The sequence below is a fragment of the Maylandia zebra genome, linkage group LG15, assembly GCF_041146795.1.
Source record: "Maylandia zebra isolate NMK-2024a linkage group LG15, Mzebra_GT3a, whole genome shotgun sequence".
Taxonomy (NCBI): Eukaryota; Metazoa; Chordata; class Actinopteri; order Cichliformes; family Cichlidae; genus Maylandia; species Maylandia zebra.
In genome coordinates this window covers 24,550,198-24,570,906 of record NC_135181.1, presented here as the reverse complement: position 1 = coordinate 24,570,906, position 20,709 = coordinate 24,550,198, and the positions used below count along the sequence as shown (strand labels likewise).

Sequence of the window (20,709 nt, the reverse complement as noted above, 5' to 3'; positions counted from 1 at the left end):
CTTAGGCAAAATGGAGGGGGAGTACAGTATTGTTCTGAAACCAGAGGCACAGCCGTTTTCCCTCTCGACCCCTAGGCGAATCTCTCTTCCACTCTTACCAAAGGTTAAAGAAGAGCTGAACAGGATGGAGCAGCAGGGTGTCATTTCCAAGGTGGAGGAGCCCACTGATTGGTGCGCGCCTATGGTGGTGGTTCCTAAGCGCAAAGTGAGAATATGCAGCGATCTCACTGAACTAAACAAATATGTCATGAGAGAGAAGCATCCACTCCCTTCAGTAGAACACACACTAGGACAGCTTGCAGGAGCAAAAGTGTTTTCAAAGCTGGATGCCAATGCAGGATTTTGGCAGATTCCCTTATCCAGGGACTCTTCTTTTCTCACGACCTTTATTACACCTTTTGGTCGGTATTGTTACAATCGTCTGTGCTTTGGAATCTCATCAGCCCCAGAACACTTCCAGAAACGGATGGCACGCATTCTTGAGGGTTTAGAAGGAGTCCTCTGCCAGATGGATGATGTGCTCATCTGGGGGACGTCACAAGCAGAGCATGATGAGAGACTTCGAAAAGCACTGGTTCGACTGCAGGAGGCTGGAGTAACATTGAACGACAAGTGTGAGTTCTCCAAGAACAGGATAAAGTTCCTGGGGCAGGTCATTGAGGCATCGGGGGTTAGCACAGATCCTGACAAGACGCATGCCGTGAGTTCCATGGATGAGCCCAGCAACATAAGTGAGGTGAGACGCTTCCTGGGCATGGTGAATCACCTAGGAAAGTTTCTTCCTCACCTGGCGGAAAAAACGCGCCCCCTAAGAGATCTACTGAAGAAGTCCAACCTGTGATCATGGGGGCCACAGCAGCAGCAGGCTTTTGACGGCATCAAAAAAGAACTGACAACACCCCCAGGGCTTGCTCTGTATGATCCAAATGCTGAAACGTGCGTATCAGCTGATTCAACTTCGTATGGCTTGGGAGCAGTGCTTCTCCAGCGGCACGCCGATCTAGGGTGGAAACCAGTAGCATACGCTTCAAAAGCTCTCAGCGCGACAGAGCAGCGATATGCTCAAATTGAGAAGGAGGCCCTCGCTTCAACATGGGCCTGTGAGAGGTTTGCAGAGTTCCTAATTGGGAAAACATTCCACATTGAAACAGACCACAAACCTCTGGTCTCGTTGCTTGGCTCCAAGGGCCTGGACGAGCTTCCACCTCATATACAACGTCTACGCATGCGATTGATGAGGTTCTCTTATACCATATCTCATGTTCCTGGTAGAGACATTGCAACAGCAGATGTACTGTCCAGAGCTCCTGTATGTGACACAACTGAGGGTTTGCCGGAGGAAGAAATCAACTTGTATGTGGAGTCCGTCATAGCAAGCCTGCCAGCCACAGAGCCACGACTCAGAGAAATCCAGACACATCAGGACAATGACAGCATTCTAAGCCAGCTGAAGAAGTTCTGTGTGGAAGGATGGCCAGATAAGTACTCCATCGAAAGGGTTTTCCAGCCTTATCTGCCATTTTCAGGTGACCTCACAGTCCACAATGGTTTGCTTCTTTATGGGAGCAGAATAGTGATTCCCACATCGCTCAGAGCAGACATTCTGTCTAAACTACATGAGGGACACCTAGGAATAACGAAATGCAGAGAGAGAGCTAAACAATCTGTTTGGTGGCCAGGCCTGAGCAGTGAGCTGATAAAAGTGATTGGGACCTGTGACACTTGCTGCCGTGAGCGGACTAACCACAAAGAAACCATGCTACCTACCGAGTTCCCACAAAGACCGTGGGCCATGGTGGGAACTGATCTGTTCCAGATAGAGAATAAACAGTACCTGGTCATTGTGGATTACTTTTCCAGATTCTTCGAAGTTGCCAAACTGACATCTACAACATCAGAGGCAGTGATCGTGCACTGTAAATCAATCTTTGCACGTCATGGCATACCAGAGCGGGTTCGCTCTGATAATGGACCTCAGTTTTCGTCTGATTCCTTCAAAAGATTTGCACAAGAATGGGGTTTTAGCCATGAGACATCCAGTCCCCACTTCCCTCAGAGCAATGGGGAGGCCGAGAGGGCAGTCAGGACCATCAAAAGTCTTCTTAAAAAGTCTGGCGATCCCTATCTCGCCCTTATGGCATACCGGGCCACTCCATTGGCAAATGGCTACAGCCCAACGGAGCTTCTCATGGGTAGACGGATAAGGACAACTATTCCTGTCATCCCATCACAGCTACATCCAAGAGGTACGGACACAGACAAGCTCAAAGCTATAGAACAATCGTACAGACAAAAGCAAAGACAAAACTACAACCGCAGACACAGAGCACATGATATGCTACAGCTCAATCCTGGAGACAAAGTGTGGGTCTCAGACATGGATACTAGAGGGACAGTCGTGTCCATGGCAGGCTCACCGAGGTCCTACATCATCGAGACAGCAAAGGGCACGCTGAGAAGAAACCGTTACCATCTTACATGGACACCTGGGGCACCAGAGATTTCTGGCGATCCACCAGAGGCTTCACCTGAGAACTCTGTTCCAGCTGCACAGATTGTGTCGGTTCCAGACACTATCTCACAGGAGGCCAGCCAGCAGACTCCTGAAGCTGGGAGCCAAATCCAACCCAGGTCTAGGAGGCCTCCAGCATACCTAAAAGACTATGTTTGCTCATAGGGCTTGGAACTGAGTGAGCACTGGGGCAGAATAATCCCCACACTCAGGCTGAGGGCTGGGTAGTCTACCCCATCCCTCATAGAGACAATGAGAAATAAAGCAAATGGTTGCACTGTTTAAACATGTTGTTTGTAGCTGCACTGAATAGTTCAGAAATGTGCACTTATGCTTAGTGTTCAGAGTTGTATACTTTGAGAGTTTATTTTTGGACATTCTGAGTAGTCTGGTTTGAAACCAAGCGAGTTCAGTAAACAAGCTGTTACCAGATAAAGCACAAGGACATAGTAATAGTATACTTTAAAGCGTGCGGGTCTAATCTGTTTTCTTGGTTATATTCCAGCATCACATCCTATTTAGTAGGGGGGATGTAGTATCAGGTAAATGTTAAGTGGTAGGAACGTTTCTGCTGGGTTGTTGTTGTAGGGGGGGATGGAAAATAATAAAGGACACTCATAGGAGTAATGGGGCGTCTCGTGTGTCTGTGTGTTATGCCTCCAGTCAAATAACATCCATAACCTCAAATAACGGAACAGAAAGTATTAAAATCAAACAATTACACTGGACATTTTGCTGAAATGTTTGGATTATACAATGTTGTGATTCCCAGATGTCCAGAGTTAAATGTTTATAATTTGTAACTTTAACGCCTTTGTTGGTAGTAAAAATGGATTTATACTGACTTTTATGATTAGTAGGTGATCTGGAGTTTGTCCTGTTTGTTAGAAGCTCCAAGCTGTTTTCTACTTTGTAAGGATTTAAACACATTTGTGTGAAATTACACTTCCAAAGGTGACTTCATTACAGCAGGAGCAGTCGATCTGCCAGTCGCACTTTATGGAAAGAAGACGTAAAACTTTGACTGAAACTCCAAAAAACCTTAATGTCATCACTTTAACCAGATTTTATTGGCGAATAAAACTCCCAAGTGTTTACCTGCAGTGTGTCAGGTCTGTTTACGGTCTGTGTGCTGTGATCTGCCAGGAATGCGAGGCGTCTGTCAGCCTCTCCTCAGATTATGACAGGAGGCCATAAATGATAATGGACAAAAATATACAGCCATTAAACCTCTGCCTGTTTGTTTAATATGAGCATTTATTGGAGCTGCAGTGTTAATCCTATATGAGCAGTAAACTAAAACTCATAAACACAAGAGCAGGAAGAGAAGCCAGGCTCTGACCTTGAATACCCTGAAGTCTGGTGATGGTTCTGCAGAAGAACGAAACACTGGGGCAGAGGGAGAAACTGTTTACGTCCATGATGGTTTATGTGCTTAATGTCATGACGGATGAACATCTTATGTCTGTAGGAAAAGGCACAATAGGTTTATGCATAAGCCGCCAGGCCCTAACAACTGCAGTGGATTTTCAATGAAACGACTAAGACCTAAGTGTATTACTGAGTTTTGGCTTTAGTTCAAGGTCCAGAACAGAAAAGTTCAAGACTCTTCATTTGAAATGGTGGGACTGTTTTGAGAGAAAATGATCATGAATACATTTAACAACGCTATCTTTTTAGCCATTTTTAACTAAAAATTAGACATGGTGCTGATTCCTTTTTGAAACATTTACATCTTTGTATTTTGGTGAAGAGAGACACACCTGGACTGTACCCTCATATCAGTCAGTTGAAAATGTTGTGCCGAGGCAGGTTGGCGTCTAGTCTGCCCCTGACATGGGTTAATGTTAAGGCAAAGGGGCTGAAGTACCTGGAAAGTGACTGTTGGAAAAAGATATCCAAACAGTTTGGCCTTCCCCAGGTTTACGATGACTGACTGCTCCTGTGGCCGATCGAACCACTGCTCCTGGTGGTGGAAGATGATGGAATAGGCAAAGGGGGGAGGTATGTAAGAAGGCAGCAAGGTCAAGAGAGGCAGAGCTAGTGTCAATGTGGAGGAAGTCCAATGGATGACCCAAGTCCAGATGGAAGATTAAACATAACCATATGGAGCGTGCACCACATCCATACATCTTCTAACTCTCCTGCTCATAGCCTCATAGTCTACATCCTTGCCAAAGTTGCCATCTGCATTTCCTCCTTCATTGGGTCACCCTTACAATCCTCAGGTTGCAAGCGTCTTTACCTTGGAGAATGTTTGTGCACAGACAAAGAAATTAATTTGTCTCCTTTTCTCATTCTACAAATGTGAGGTTACTTCTAATGCTAACATAGCAGTTGTGCTCATCATCTGTTTAGAAATCTGTCAATTGGTGACGATCTAGTCGCCATAGAAATGTGATTTGCACATGGAAAACTGGTTTGCTTTATCTCAGTCTTCTACCCAGTGATATATTTCACAAAGACATAGCAATGCTATATTTGGTGTCCGTTTCTGAAGAGTTGGCAATTCAAATGACAGGGAAACTGCTGTTGGCTAGATGAGTGAAACGACTCTTCTCCTGCAATAATACCCTTTGATGCGTTCCCAGATTTTGTTTCTCCACATTTCTACAGTCACAACTGATCTTTCTCAGCTTTTCAACATCCTGTGCCTAGATGCAAATCCATCTCCATCAGTCCTTCATCCCTTTTCAACTCTAATCCTGTCTTAACTCACCTCCTTGTATCCAATTTACTTCCACATGACACTAAGAGAAAAGGTTTAACGTCTTCTCTTAGATTCCTATAATTTCACATGGAGAACGCCTCTTCCTGACTCTTGGTTGGCATGTCACTTCATCCCATCCAAATTTCTACAGTCCTGTGCAATTCCAGTTTCTATAATGCCAAATAGATGGCATAGTAAAAATATATATAGTCTGAAGCCTTTCTTGCATTGTAGTTTGTTACATCTTGGTCTGAACTGTATTCTTAGCAATCAAAGGTTTCTGTATTTCTTAACCTCAGGAAAGTTACCATCTTCTCCCTTTATCCCCATGTCAGAATCCTGGTCTACTCAGTACTTCAGTTGAATGTTTGTCAGGTACCGTCTTGGCCCTAAATTATATTCAGGCCACTCTTTTAGAATAGGCACTGCTACTTCAGCAGCCATGTAGTGCATTTCCTTTTCAACAACTACACTCATAAAAATAACTCTTTAAATGAACATAAAAAAATCATGGAAAGAATTTCCACGTGATTAAATTGCTTTATTTTAGCATTATGCAATTCTGTTACTCCAACTTAATGCACTCAAGTTGGACCAACTTAATTAAAGATTGATGAATCAACGTATTTACTGCATTTTGATCCAATATATTTTAATAGTGTTGATCCAACTTAAAGAGTTTTGTTCCAACTCAATTCAGGTTTTCTTCAACTAATTTACTAAATTTGGTCCCAGCTTAAGTTAATTGAGTTGAACCAACTCATACAAATTAAGTTATTCCAACACAAGTCTTTAATGCTAATAGAAAGCAATTTAATCATGTGGAAATTCTTTCCATGATTATTTTAAGTTAATTTAAAGAGTAATTTTTTGGAGCATTTAACAAAGTCTAGAGTCTGGTTAACATACATTTCACTATTACATCTAAAAGGTAAATAAAAAATTTGTCATACACATCTTTTTGTTTTCTCCAATTTATTGAATTTATAGCAAATTTCACATAATGTATAAAGAATACATGAAATGCAAGTAAACTGCCAGCCATTGGCAGTGAATGAGTTAAACCCATTGACTCATTCACTGCAATTGACGGCTATAGACGTCAATGGCAGTGAATGAGTTAATGTAAAATACCTAAAAGTTTTATTCATTCAAGCCTTATAATAATGTAAATGTAATCAAAAAAGACTGCCCGATATTTTTCCTGACTCAAGAGAAGTTCATTCAATACCTCAACAATGTCCTGTCTTTCAAAATCTTGAGTTGTGATAGGGGTGACTGTGGCACAGGAGGTAGAGCAAGTTGTCTACTGGTTTAATCCCTGGCTTCTCTAATCTGATACTAAAACTATCAATGGGTAACATACTGAACCCCAAGTTGCTCCTGATACATCCATTGAAGTGTAAATGTTACATAAAAATCTTGTATGAATGTGTGTATGAATGAGGTTATTATAATGATATTATAATAATGATAGTATAAAACACTCAAGAATGGTGTGTGTAGTATCCAGTGAGAAACTTAAAGCTCTTACTTTTCCTATTTTAAAAGGTATTTTTTTTACAGCCACCGGTAATTTATAGGAAAACCCCATCCCCTGAAACTTTTTGTATGTAGTTCAAGCTTATCTTTGATCATCTCCTTAGTTAAGGATACAGGCAAGTTAACATACCAGGTAATTCTTCACCAGCTTCTCAGGATCTTCATTCAGGTACACGCAAAGACCTTTGGCGATGTATTCTCTTCTGATTTCAACAGCATCAGTCTTTATACACAGAGGGGGAAAAAAACAAATATATACGGAAATCCATCTCAACGACCTAGCAGTGGGATTAAAGAACTTTTAGTTGAATTACCAGGAATTTGTGAGAAATACAGAGGCTATTGTTTTACAGTCTTAATCTTTTCAAATAGTATTTATGCATTTTAGACAAGTCTGTCATTTTAATATTGTTTTGTAATTTGTGTATTAATTTAATCATGCCATACCCCCAATTCAAGAAAGTTTAGATGATGTGTACATAAAATCAGAATGCAATGTTTTCTTGGTCTCAAAACTATATGTCACTTACAAATGAATATATTACATTTTTAACATGGGAATGTGATAATTTTTAAGAAAAATATTAGCTCACCATGAATTTGATGAACTGGCCTGCCAGCTCTCCAGACCTTTCACCACCTGATAAGATTAAACATTTATTATCTTTACAGGAGGGAACTGCAAGTCTCCAAATTTATTAAGTAGAAAAATATTTAATTTCAAAAAAATTAAAAAACAGGAAAACATATCTGTTCATGTTTTGTCTTTCCTCCTCAGTGTACTAAAAACATATAAATTGTTAAATAAACCACTGTCCATCAGTTGCAACTTACAAACTTACAAATTTCAACAACCCACACGTAAAATGTAAATTTATCACAACAGTGTCTGTGGTAGAGCCAAACTAGCTTATGTGCAGAGGTTAAGTTATAAACAATATCTATATTTGGAGTAGCTAAGTCTTTCATATTAGGCTATCATGCTAGCATGACATTGTGCTATATTCTTGCACTAACGTGTTAGCTAGCTAGAGTGGCATAAACAAACAGATTTTTTTTTTTTTTAAAAACAAATGTGAATAAATAGAACTGAAAAGAATCGACAAACTAATGATACCTTTGTGCAAAAAGTATTTTCATCAAGATGGATGAAGATAGATTCACTCTTACCTTTCCAAGATGACCGTGAAGCAAACCATGTGCTTTCCTGCCTCTTGTTGTTTAGAATCTCACGTGATCTTGTGATATCGCGAGTCTTTAAGGCAGCTAACCACTCTTGTTAGATTTTATCATGTCATATCAACAAGAATAAATTTAAGAAGCGCTAAGTTGATAAATTTCATGTAGATCTTATATGATTTTATTACGTTCACCTTAGAAACATAAATTCATTGTGTTCAAATTACATGTTAGAGTCTTGTAAATGCAATAACCACCAAATTTCACTTTTTTGATTGTAGGCTGCTGGTCATCTTCAGCCTCTTCATCATACATCAGACACCTCAGCTCAAAAATCCACAAACCTTAGTCACAGTAAGCTGACACACAGATGGTGCTGGCATCCATTTCTCTTCCATCTTTGTTCACATTTCTGCTTTTTCCCCCTCCCTTCCACTCCTATTTTCTCCCTCTAGGCTGAAGGCCAGAGAGTCTCTGCAGTAAGGGCTCTCTTGGCCTCAGATGGCCTTCCAGACTTATCACAGACTCATTTTCTGTGTACTTTGTTCTTTGGCTATCTGGACCCATTCATGTTGTGTGTATTCTTTACGTTTTGGCTAATGCTGCAGCTAAATTTAGATGTTTTCATATTCTAGAGTCAAACTTCCATGCCACAATGAAACTGCTTAATTTGATTTGGACGATCAAACCACCTCAACTGGCTTTTTTACATACCCTATTGTCTCACCATCATTGGGGGCATTGGGTTTGGGTGCAGTGTAAACATAAAAATAAAACAAAACATAAAAAATAATCACAAAAAACTTTTTATTGTTGTTTTTCAGCTTATCTGATGATTTCAAATTCAGTGTAGCTGTTGTTTTCTTTGTTGTTGTTTTTTCGTGGTTGTGCTTGCACAAACAGAAAATGGATGGATGTTCTTGTGCACATTATTTCCACATTTTTGTTCATCTCAGATCAGAGTTTACAGATAATTCTTCATGTTTTTAATGCTGTTCAAACTTAAGAGACGTGACATTTAACTGCTGTGTTTCCTGTTCTTTCAGAAGCAGAAACCTCATCCCATAGAACAGAGAATTTTATCACCAACTTCCTTTAGACCAGCGGTCTCCAGCCCCCGGGCCACGTGAGTTGTTTGGTACCGGGCCGTGAGAGTTGAGGCTCAGGTGTGAAATGTATGGTTTTCAGGGTTTTTAGCGGTTTTTAGCATTATTTTGTTATCGTTTTATCGTGAACTCTGTTTTCAATTCAAATTCAAATTTTATTTGTCATGTACACAGTCATACACAGTACGATATGTAGTGAAATGCTTGGACAACTGCTCGTGACCTAAAGAAAACAAAAAAGGAAAAGGCTATGAATAAGATAGGAAATAAATATGAAAAATTAAAAAGGGTAAATTTAACTAGGAAGGAATAACATATAAATTGAGGTTAAAAATGAAATAACTGTACAACACAAATTAGAATGAAGGGTAAATTTAACTGGGAAAGAATAAGATAAAATATATAAATTAAAGTTGAAAATAAAGTAACTGTACAACAAAATACACAATATAGAACTATATAAAATGTATGAAGAAATATAAATAAATATATACACAATAACAACAGCTGTACAAGTATTAACCGGAAATGAAGAATGTAGTGACCAGTGTTGTGCAATCCACATTATGTCTTGTGCAGTGCAAATATGCTTAAAGTGATTTAAGTGATGAAGTGAAAACAATGTCCAGAATGTCCAGTGTGTGTGTAAGAACTATATGTGTGGGTCAGTACTGTGTGGTGGTGTGATTGAGAAACCGTATCGCCTGCGGGAAGAAGCTCCTCCTCAGTCTCTCTGTGTTGGTCTTCAGGGAGCGGAATCACTTTCCTGACCTCAACAGAGAGAACAGTCTGTTGTTGGGATGGCTGAGGTCCTTCACGATCTTCCTGGCCTTGGTCCAGCACCGCCTGCTGTAGATTGAGTGCAGGTCAGGGAGCTCGGAGCGGATGGTGCGCTCAGCTGACCGCACAACCCTCTGTAGAGCTCGTCTGTCCTGCATGGTGCTGTTCCCGAACCAGGTTAAGATGTTTCCCGTCAGGATGCTCTCTATGGTGCACGATTAAAAGTTCCTGAGCACCTTGGAGGGCAGTTGGAAGTCTCTCAAGCGTCTGAGGTGGTAGAGACGCTGACGGGCCTTTTTCACCACGGTGTTGATGTGACAGGACCATGACAGGTCCTGCGTGATGTGAACTCCGAGGTAGTTGAAGCTGTCCACTCTCTCCACTGGGCACTCGTTGATGACGGGGGTCTGGTAGTTCCTCTCCTGCTTAGTGCTGAAGTCCACTATCAGCTCCTTTGTCTTACTGACGTTTAGAAGGAGGTTGTTCCTCTGGCACCAGTTCTCCAGATTCCTAATCTCCTTCAGGTAGGCTGTCTCGTTGTTATCAGAGATCAGGCCCACCACGACGGTGTCGTCAGCAAACTTGATGATGGTGGTGGAGCTGGTAGTGGCCACACAGTCATATGTGTACAAAGAGTACAGCAGGGGGCTCAGAACACACCCCTGGGGGGCTCCAGTGCTGAGAGTGGTGGAGGCTGAGACATGTCCGCCCATCCTTACTGCCTATGGTCTGCCAGTTAGGAAGTTGGAGATCCACTGACACATAGATGAGCTGAGTCCCAGATGCTCCATCTTGGTGGTGAGTGTGGAGGGAATTATGGTATTAAATGCAGAGCTGTAGTCTATGAAGAGCATTTTAACATAATTCCCCCTTCTAGTGTCCAAGTGAGTGAGTGATGTGTGGAGGAGATGAGAGATGGCATCGTCTGTGGAACGATTTGGACGGTAAGCGAACTGTAGTGGGTCCAGTGTGTCTGGTAGTGAAGAAATGATGAAGTCTCTGACCAGGCGTTCAAAGCATTTCATCACTACTGAGGTGAGGGCTACAGGGCGATAGTCATTGAGAGAAGCAGGGTGGGGTTTCTTCGGGACAGGAACAATGATGGACTCTTTGAAGCATGTGGGGATCACCGACTGAGATAAAGAGATGTTGAATATCTCAGTGAACACAGGAGCTAGCTGGTATGCGCAGTCTCTGAGGATACGACCTGGGATGCCGTCTGGTCCTGCTGCTTTCCTGGTGTTCACTCTCTTGAAGGCTCTCCTTACTTCATGCTCGGAGATGACGAGCACGTTTCCGGTGCTCGCAGTATTTTCCTGTCTGCAGCCGTTAGCGCCGCTAGCACTAGCATTGTTGGAGTCCTTAGCTACAGCCTCGAAGCGAGCATAGAAAGTGTTCAGCTCGTCTGCCAGAGTCACGGCCGCGTTCGTCATACCGGTTGTTGGTGCTTTATAGTCCGTTATTGTCCTTAGTCCCCGCCACAGGCTCCTAGAGTCACTCTGTTGGAGTTGTGACTCTAGTTTCCTCCCGTAGCGCTGCTTCACCTCTTTCACCGCCCTCTGCACGTTATATGATGTGGCTTTGTACGGGTCCATGTCCCCCGTCGTGAGTCCCATGTTGTAGGCAGCGGTGCGGGATCTCAGAGCGTCGCGGATGGTTTTATCCACCCACGGCTTCTGGTTGGGAAACGTTGTGATAGTCTTTGTCTCCATGGTATCATCCGCTAGTTTCCCGATGAATCCCACAACCGTATCCGTAAACACGTTGACATCATCATCGGAGCTGTTTCTGAACATGCCCCAGTCTGCGTCATCGAGTGCGTCCTGTAACGCGGCCACCGATTGATCCGTCCAGCGCGCGACCTTCCTCTGAACCGAAACTTCCTGTTTCGGCCTTTGTTTGTATTTTGGCATGAGGAAGATGGCGGCGTGATCAGATTTGCCAAACGGAGGGCGGAATTGTGCCTTCCCGAGGTAGATAAAAAGGACGACACATGATGGACAGTAGTTCCAGATTTGGTGTGCAGGAGCGTGTGAGAGGAACAACGTTCGCACTGTTGCACCAGTTGTTGTTCACCATTAAACACACGCCGCCTCCCCTTGACTTCCCCGGGTCTTTTCACGTGTGTTATGAATAGATCTTTTTTTTTTCGGTACCGGTACTAGTTTTATTTTGTTGTATTTATCCGCGACACCTTAAAGGCCGGTCCGTGAAAATATTGTCCGGCATAAACCAGTCCGTGGCACAAAAAAGGTTGGGGACCGTTGCTTTAGACCATTGGAATGCAATTCCAAACTAAATGGTTTTAAAATGACTTTTAAAAAAATTTTAATTATTAAATTATGTTTTCAGTCTTACAAAATGCTTTAAGAGCAGTTTCCAACACCATATTGGTAAAATGTGTGAGTCTGGATTCACTAAAAGAACAAAATTAACTGGTGTTGATTGAAATCTCGCAAATGTGCAAGTTTCACATTTCCAGGAATACGGTCCACTTTTCATCCAAACAGGATGGAGCGGTGTTTTGGTTAGGGTTTATTTTAAGTAGTAAATTAATCAACCTTTTGGTTTTATTTGTAGCTGCATGATGGTGACTGACTCAAAGTAAACGCTGCATGTGTCAGCACTATGACTCACTGATGTCTTTTTAATAGGTTTTGGATGACAGTGAAGCTTTTAAGATATCGGCCTACACGCACACTTAAAATCCATCCAGAGTGTCCTTTTAATGCATGAGACAATATTAATGCCACAACAGAAGACAATGAACTAGTTCATATCATCTCCAACAATATATTCAAAATATTCTTGATCTGATCATTTCCTTGACTTTTTCTATCATGCTGATCGTAATATTTTACAGTGCAAGATGTTCTTTGTTTGACCTATAGCCCAAAACCTAAAGATGTTCAGATTATCATGAAAAGTGTCACTCTGACGTTTACAAAGGATTGAATTCATATTCATTTAATGAAGTGATGCTTAAAGAGGTCCAAAAGATGTCCAAGTTGGCCTCCAGGCTAAAATGTTTTTAAACTGTTTAAAAAATTAGAGTCCACGTCTACTGTACATCACACCTTGTGTTCATCCTTGTGTTTATTCACATGACCCTAAGAGGCAGCACATTGGTGCCTCACAGCAGATGGTCACCGGGTTTGAATATATTAGTATTTTAGTATTTATTTATTTATTGTCATTGTCAAGAACAATGAAATTGCGTTTGGGGCTTCCATACAACCCAAAAAAAAGAAGAAAATAATAAATACCCCTTAAAACCCAAGTGTACATATTTAACCCAGTGTGACTCCAATGCAATAAGACAATCCTTAGCAATAATGTTCGTAGAAATTCAGACAAAGACCTGAGAAACATGACAAAATACAACAATGCAACCCATTCAATATTATTGTACTGTGAGATATGATATCAGATATGATAGTTATCTATTTAAGAAAGAGGGGGGGGGGGGGGGCAGGAGGGGGAAGAGAATAAAGATATGATGCACCAATGCAGACCAGTTCATTGCTATTAAGAAGTTGGATATGGTTATTGTCCGTGAGAAGGGGGCAGAGAGTTCAGGAGCCTCACAGCCTGTGGATACAGGCTGTTGGCCAGTCTGGATGTTCTGGCCTGTATAGACCTGTACCTTCTCCCTGAGGGCAGCAGATGGAAAAGGTGGCGCGCAGGGTGATGTTGGTCCCGCAGGATACTGTGCACCCTCCTCAGACAGCGAGTGGTGAAGATATTACTGATCTCTGGCAGACTTGTTCCAATAATTCTGCCAGCTTCTTTCACCACCCGCTGGAGTGCTTGCTGATCGGCCTTGGTGCAGCTGGGGAACCACACTAGAAATCCATACGTCAGAACGCTGCTGATGGCACAGTTGTAGAAGTTCAACATCAGAGATCTGGGAATGTGTGCGCTCCGCAGTCTCCTCAGGTAGTAGAGGCGCTGTTGGGCCTTCCGTACAACTGAGGTGATATGGTTGCCCCATGACAATCGCCGCAGGGGTTTTGAAAAGGTTTTTACTTTTTCACGAAACGTCGACATTGTTGTTGCTGGGTGGACTGTGTGGCTTTACTGAACCAAATATTCAACTGATTAACAAAAGTAATATCTGCTGAACAAATAAGATCAGGAGATGGTTTTTCCTTTTTTAATACATTTTTTAAATTAGATTGAATTCATGAAAAGGTAGGATCTCTTTGCTATGACAACCAGCAGAGTTGTTTCAGAGACCCTGAATATGCTATCAGATGTGGAAGACGTGGGTGTTTTCCCATAAATACAAATGTAAATACTGAGCCGACGTTTGTTAATTTCCTCTGGAGATCATTTGACTTTTCTTTGGAGCTGCAGCTGCTGATTTGACTCATTTGGTGAAAGTTCATTAATCACTATCATTCGACGAAACGCACAACGCCAGCAGACGTTTTCTTTGGGCTCCGTTTCAGGCAGTTTTATTTCACTGATAAATTAACGTATTTTAGCAGCCACAACTCCTCAGTAAATAACACAGGTGCGCATTAAGTGTGGAAAACTGCATAATCCCTCCAGAGGCGCTACAGCTGATCAGATTGCTGAAAGGATAACGTGGCCTGCTTGGAAAAATTACACCAAAATGGCTCTTAACCTGCTTGACATTAACTTTATTTTTAGCAGTGAAGACTTTGTGTCTCGGGAAGGTAAGCGATAAATCGCACGGGCTGCCTTTCTGGATTGTGTTGTTGTGTTTTCCACGTAACACTTTTCACACGACGCAAACTGCATCTAGGTGCAAGTAGTTAATTTTTACAAACGTATAAAGCCTAAAGTTCATGTCTGATCAGCGTGTTTACAACCTTTTAGGACCTTGAGTAAATTAAACGCTCTTCAGCCTTGTTTGTTTTAAGGTAAAACACCTTCGACTCACACTTGCTTTGGAAGCTTTTCCAGACACGGGCTTTAACCACCAAAAGTAATTCCTTGTTTCCAAGCCATTTATGGTTAAACTAACAGGCAGACCAGCTAACAAGATCTTGTTTTTCTATATTCATCCTGAGGGTTTCTGCAGGTTTATTACAGAATTACTAGACGTACGCTACAAACGCATTTTATTAGACCACCACCAAACTACAGTTTATACAACAGTTTATCTAAATTTATGTTTCTGTAACTGTTAATCCTCCGGTATGTATGGAAGCCTGTTTCCACCACTAAAAAACAAAACAAAAAAACAAGTATCCATAACTCGAAATTTGGAGAAATATAACTCAAAATTTCAAGTTAGCTCTGCCAATCAGTAATCTATGTGAATGAGGTCACTTTCTTGTTACCCGGAAGTAGAGCTGGGCGATAGAACGATAACGATATGTATCGCGATATAACTTTTACTCGATAGAGAAATTAAGCTATCGCGATAGACTTCGCCGCTCTTGTCCTCTTAAAAAAAAAAAAAAAAAAGGTCAGCCGATCCAAATTCAGTAGCGCAGAGCCGAACCAATCACAGCCGCAGCGTCACGTCGCGTGACTTGTTACGTACAGCACAAGTGCCAAGCCGCACGTGTGTTTGTTTGGGAAGCAGCCAGCGCGTAATGGAGGAAATGAGTGTGCCGACTAGAAAAATCAACCGAGCGTGACCGAAGAGAAAACAGATGATGGTTCCAATGCCGGAGAGATTGTCGAACGGAAGAGCCATAGAAGTTCCGTAGTGTGAAGGTATTTCGGCTATTTCAAGTCTGACAAAAAACAGAGTAGCGTGCACTGTAAATTGTGCCGAAAGCAAGTCTGGAAATACAATAAACTGGTGCATGCGTCACACTGTGCGCCACGTTATTGTTTCGGTGAAATGAATTTCTACAATACTGTTAATTCTACTCTCTGCAGTGTTTACATGCTCACATATACACAAAGTTACTGTCCCTCCACACTTACGACTCGGTTCTGCTTCTATGCCCCAGCTTTGTTTACTTTTTCCCACCGAGGCTTCTAGACTTCTGATTGGCCAACATTTCTGCACGGTTAGGAATCTAGCGCCACCTGCTGCTTTGGCATGTTCATAGCAGCGTTTTCCTTCATTTCTGCCTTTACGTGTGGACGGGATTATTTTTTAAAACGAGAACGGAAAATCTCCGTTTTCAAAAATACCCGTGTACGTGTGGACGTAGCCTCAGTCTCTGACTGGAAGCGCTAATTCGTCATTCGGCTTTTGTCAGACTAAAGTAACTGTTAAAACTGTTTGAAAAGCTCAGCTATACAACAAGGAGAGATTGAGAATTTCCTTTTAGTTCTCAGTTTATTTGATATTGACAAAAGTTAGTCAGTTTTGTCTGTTCTTCTGTAAAACAAACTAAGATTTATTTTTAGAATTAATACTTTATTTCTAAGTGGAATTGACAATTTAGTCTGTTTCATTTGTTCTATTTTGAAACTTAAACGCTTTAGCGGCTGCCTTTTGTGTAGTTTGCAATATTTGCCTTTATTTATCTGAAAAAGTCTCATGTTCCTTAAGTACATCTACCCTGTTGAACTTATTATGGGAAATAAATATTTAAAAACAAGCTGCTGATAATTTCACATTTTACCTGTGAGCAACGGCACATTTAAATCTTACAAATATAGTTATTTGGCTTATATCGTGATAGATATCGTTATCGCCTGAAATGGAAAAAAACATATCGTGATATGAAAAAATCTCATATCGCCCAGCTCTACCCGGAAGCATATGACACAGAGTAACGCGCACTCAAAACCGGATCGCAACACATTGGCGCTTTCGCGAGTATGTTTGCTGATAGTAACGCCATGTGATTCAGGTAATAACACAAGGATTTCATCATTTTTGAAGCCACGCTGAAAATACTCAGCAATCTGCGCATTCATGACTGGATGTAATACCGGTAGCTTAGCTGTAGCATTTGTACCTGAGGGCTTCAGCTTCTGGGTAACAAGGAAATGATGTCATTCACGTAGATTACTGATTGGCAGCGGTAACTCGAAATTTCGAGTTAATAAGACAAAATTGTGAGAAAATCCTATGGATCCTTTTTTTTTTTCTTTAGTGGCGGAAACAGGCTTCCATAGGTATGCACAAACCTTTTAATCAAAGTGATGTTTTTAATGTAAACTGTACTGGCCTCGTAGAACCACTTTCTACTATCCAGGAGTTAAACACCTCCACACAAAAGTCACTGACGCCAGAGTGGGTTTAGACTTTGCTTTATATGGCAGGTGTGAAACTGTAACAACAAAATACAGTATATATGAGTGACAAATTAAATAATTACTTGAGGAGCTGCGTGACCAAGTGCTAATGCTAACACCAAACAACTGTCTACGAACCATAAATTAGCACGCGTAAAACAGCATCTAATTAACTGCTATTAATCAACATAAAAGTGCCAAACAATAATGCATACTCACAGGGAATGCCTTTTTATCAGCCTTTCACAGCATAAATCACAGCATAGATCACATTCAGTCGATTGTCTGATTCTTTCTTACACTTCCCCCGTCTGCACACGGACCATGCCTTTCTCTTAAAGGGCCAGTGCACTAACCAAACAAATCAAACATGTACAAATTTGACAACAGTCAGAACATAAACACATAAATTGTTTTGTCCATGAATTTTCAAATGTGCTGCTTTGCAAATGCATAACTGCAATTTGGCATGTAATCAATATGTTTTGCAATCACAAACAGAAAAATTGGTCTTAGTCGTTGAACACTATGTTGATTAATTTTATGGCTTCTCAGAAATACAAAATGCCGGCTCAAATTTGGGTCTTTTAATATGGGAATTTTATCATTTTTAGTTGTCCACAAGTTTTTGATAGATTTCTAAAATATCTTTTTTATTTTTTATGACACATGGTGTAATAATACATTTGAATCTAAGTAGTTGTTTTTTTTATGTACAAAGCTGGCCTGACTGACATTGTAAATGTATAAAGAACTTTGTAATTCGATTTTAACTATATAGCACCAGCTCAAAACAACAACTGCCTCGAGGCACTTTATATTTCTTTGTACATGTAAGTGCTCATCTAAATGCAGCCAAGAACCAGGCAAATTTACTTTAATCTTCAGTTCAGCTGATGTGCTTCCAGTTATGGTCAGTGATTTTTCAGGATAAATGACTTGTAGCTTTATAAGAATATGGTTAACAATGATTAAACTTTCTAAACTGCAGTTTTAATTCTCTGTGATGGGACTAAAATCCTGCCCCAATGAGTTTCCTAGTAGAAGGGGGGAAAGAGACAATTTAAGAGATTTTAAAGACCTTTGGCAGGGCTGTAGGATTATTGCCTAAATGTTTATCATGATTATTTTGATGAGTTGTCATAATTATTCCTTGACTTTTAGTTTACCTCCTGAAATCACCTCACAAACTGAAGTATAATTCATGGATGAAGGACAAGGAAAATAAACAACTTAGTGACTGCTGCATTAACGTTTCCATACAACAGATTATGATCCACTTTGGGGAACAAGGGCCTCGCCTTCTGGTGTGGAAAACATTTGAATTTTGTTGCAGTGTGGTGGTGCAACACTAATCTGGGAAACTGCAGGCCGTGCTACAGAGGAAACAACTGTGATTGGCTGATGTAGGCACGTAGTCGGCAGTGATTTAGGGAGTGCTTGACTTCTTTTTGCATTTTCAATATCGTTATATCAGAATCATTAATTGTGTTAAAAAGTCCCACGCAAGAGGCAATCCGCGCTAACTCGCTAATGGAGATTTGCCGCCTTAATACGGCTGTGATATTAACGTCATTTTAACGAGATTAATGCTGACAGCACTAATATTAACTCAATCCGGTTGTTCAGTGATGACGCGACGAATCCTACTTCCGGGTCTAAAGTAGTCTGCGTTTAATATGGCTTTTGTGTTGTTAACATGTTTAATGTTATGTATTTTCTTCTATTTGATCTCAAAAAGCTCCTAAAACAGTCAGTGATCCCTGTTGACCTCCCTCGGCTTTTATTACCACTAATCATTTATTTAAGCTCAGTCTTTAAAACCTTAGGATGTAACTACAGCCCAGCCTATGCAGCAGTATATGAATGACTAACCTCGTATTGTGGATGGATTATCTCAGTTGTTCTCCTGGCTGAAGTTTGGTCCTTTTACAGCATCCTGCCATGCGATTACATTTGTTCCTGACCACCGAGAACACTCACGTTAACTTTTATCGAGTGGAAAAAAAGTTAGCTTGTTTATATTATGCTAACATAGCTGTGTCGCTAGCGGTCACCTAGCACATCATTATATACCAGCTAGCCCAACTTAAGTAACCCTACAAACGTCACTGCTGTTTAGTTTTCTGTCTTCATTTATGCTGGAAGTGATAACAGAGCTGTACGTTTTAATTTGTTTCCAAAACCCCGCAGTCAGGACATGCTATATTGTATTTAGATAGAAGCTAGCGAGCTAACTCCCTGCTAACTTCTAACTCCGTTAAATGTCATAAATTCCGTTTTCACTCAATTCTTACACCTGGTAGAGCAGAACGCTGATCATTTTATTAAAGATGAAAGACTTTAGACAGTTTTTCAACTCTCAGTAATGCCATAGTGATCGTTTGATATATGGACCTGCAGCGGAGTTTAGACCCAGACACGGCTAGTGACGTCAGACTGAACAACCGGATAGGCCCACTTTAAGGTTTCCTCAAGTTCATTGAATACTTGTACTTACATCAACCTGATGATTTGAAACTACAGCCATTGTCAATCTGAAGATGGAACAAGAGATTTGACAGAAAATAAAGAAAAGCAGAAAAGGTCTAATTAAAAGAAGTGATCTGTACCAAAATGCCAGAATTTGTTTTGTTACTGATGCTGAGGAGGTTCTCTCAGCTAAACTGAGGCAGAGGTACTGTTTAAATTCCCTTTGCATACTTTACTGATAATCAGAGATGACCAGGTGGAATTTTCAAAAGTGAAGCACTGCAAACACAGAAACCCACCAAATGAGCAGAAAAGTCAGAGAAAGCTGAGGAGGAAGCAAGAGCACCAGGAATCCATAAGGAACAAGTACGGACCTGGAACTGATCTGTTATCTCGGTCTTCGTATAATAAGACATGTTAAAAAGCTCTCAGGTGTCGTGTTCTGCTGTTAGAAGAAAACTACATGCACCATAGTGAGGTTTCCCTGATCTGTGAAGTCGGTAAGTCGTGCAAATTGAAACATTTCCAGGGAAAGAGTGATGATGGCGATAGCTCGGCTTGTGAAATGCGTTTGTTCTCTTTGATGAGTTTTCACAATATTCCAGCGGCGGTGACGACATCTGGCAGTAAAGCAAGAGTCGGCATGTGTCCGAGCTGCTGCCACATCAGAGACCTCAGAGAAATGGAGTACCACCTCCTCTCACTCCGTGAAGAACAGAACCATCAGTCTACTGTTAAACAAAAGGCTTTGTGAATTTTATTAGACACTTTTGAACACCTGCTGACATTAGCAGCCATATCTAAAGTCCACTTTAGGTAGGGCTCTGTGTTTGTTTTTCTTACCTTCAAGTTTTTCAAGTTTATCTTTTCAAACTGAGCTATGAAACAGCAGAGATCTGTTTAAACATGGAGACTCTTTCGTATCAAACTGTTCTTGACCAGGAGACTTTCAGAGTATCTCTCCACAGTCAGCAAGAAATCATTTATAGTTGTGCTCAAAAGTTTTAATATTCATCATGAGCATTTTTATCATTGTAATTTAGGGCTTTAAAGTGTTTACTTAAGCTTTTATTTTTCCAGCCTGGAATACTTGTACAGCATAATGATTTTGTTATACTTCCTTTTTCAATCTCATTACCATATAAAGAGGTAGATGTGAACCATACCCCAACACTGAACAGGTCACTGGTGACCTGATGGAGACTGAAAGATTTCTTGCAGACTGT

The 20,709-nt window shown here is 41.0% G+C and overlaps 1 long non-coding RNA gene across 1 annotated transcript; it reads right to left on the bottom strand.

Moving 5' to 3' along the window:
• Window positions 1–6,421: 6,421 nt before the first annotated feature.
• On the bottom strand, window positions 6,422–8,068 carry LOC143412792 (uncharacterized). Its single transcript, XR_013093329.1, has 3 exons — window positions 7,935–8,068; window positions 7,358–7,404; window positions 6,422–6,987 (listed from the first exon to the last, which is right to left on the bottom strand). It is a non-coding gene; the product is annotated as an uncharacterized LOC143412792 (long non-coding RNA).
• Between the last annotated feature and the right edge of the window lie 12,641 nt (window positions 8,069–20,709).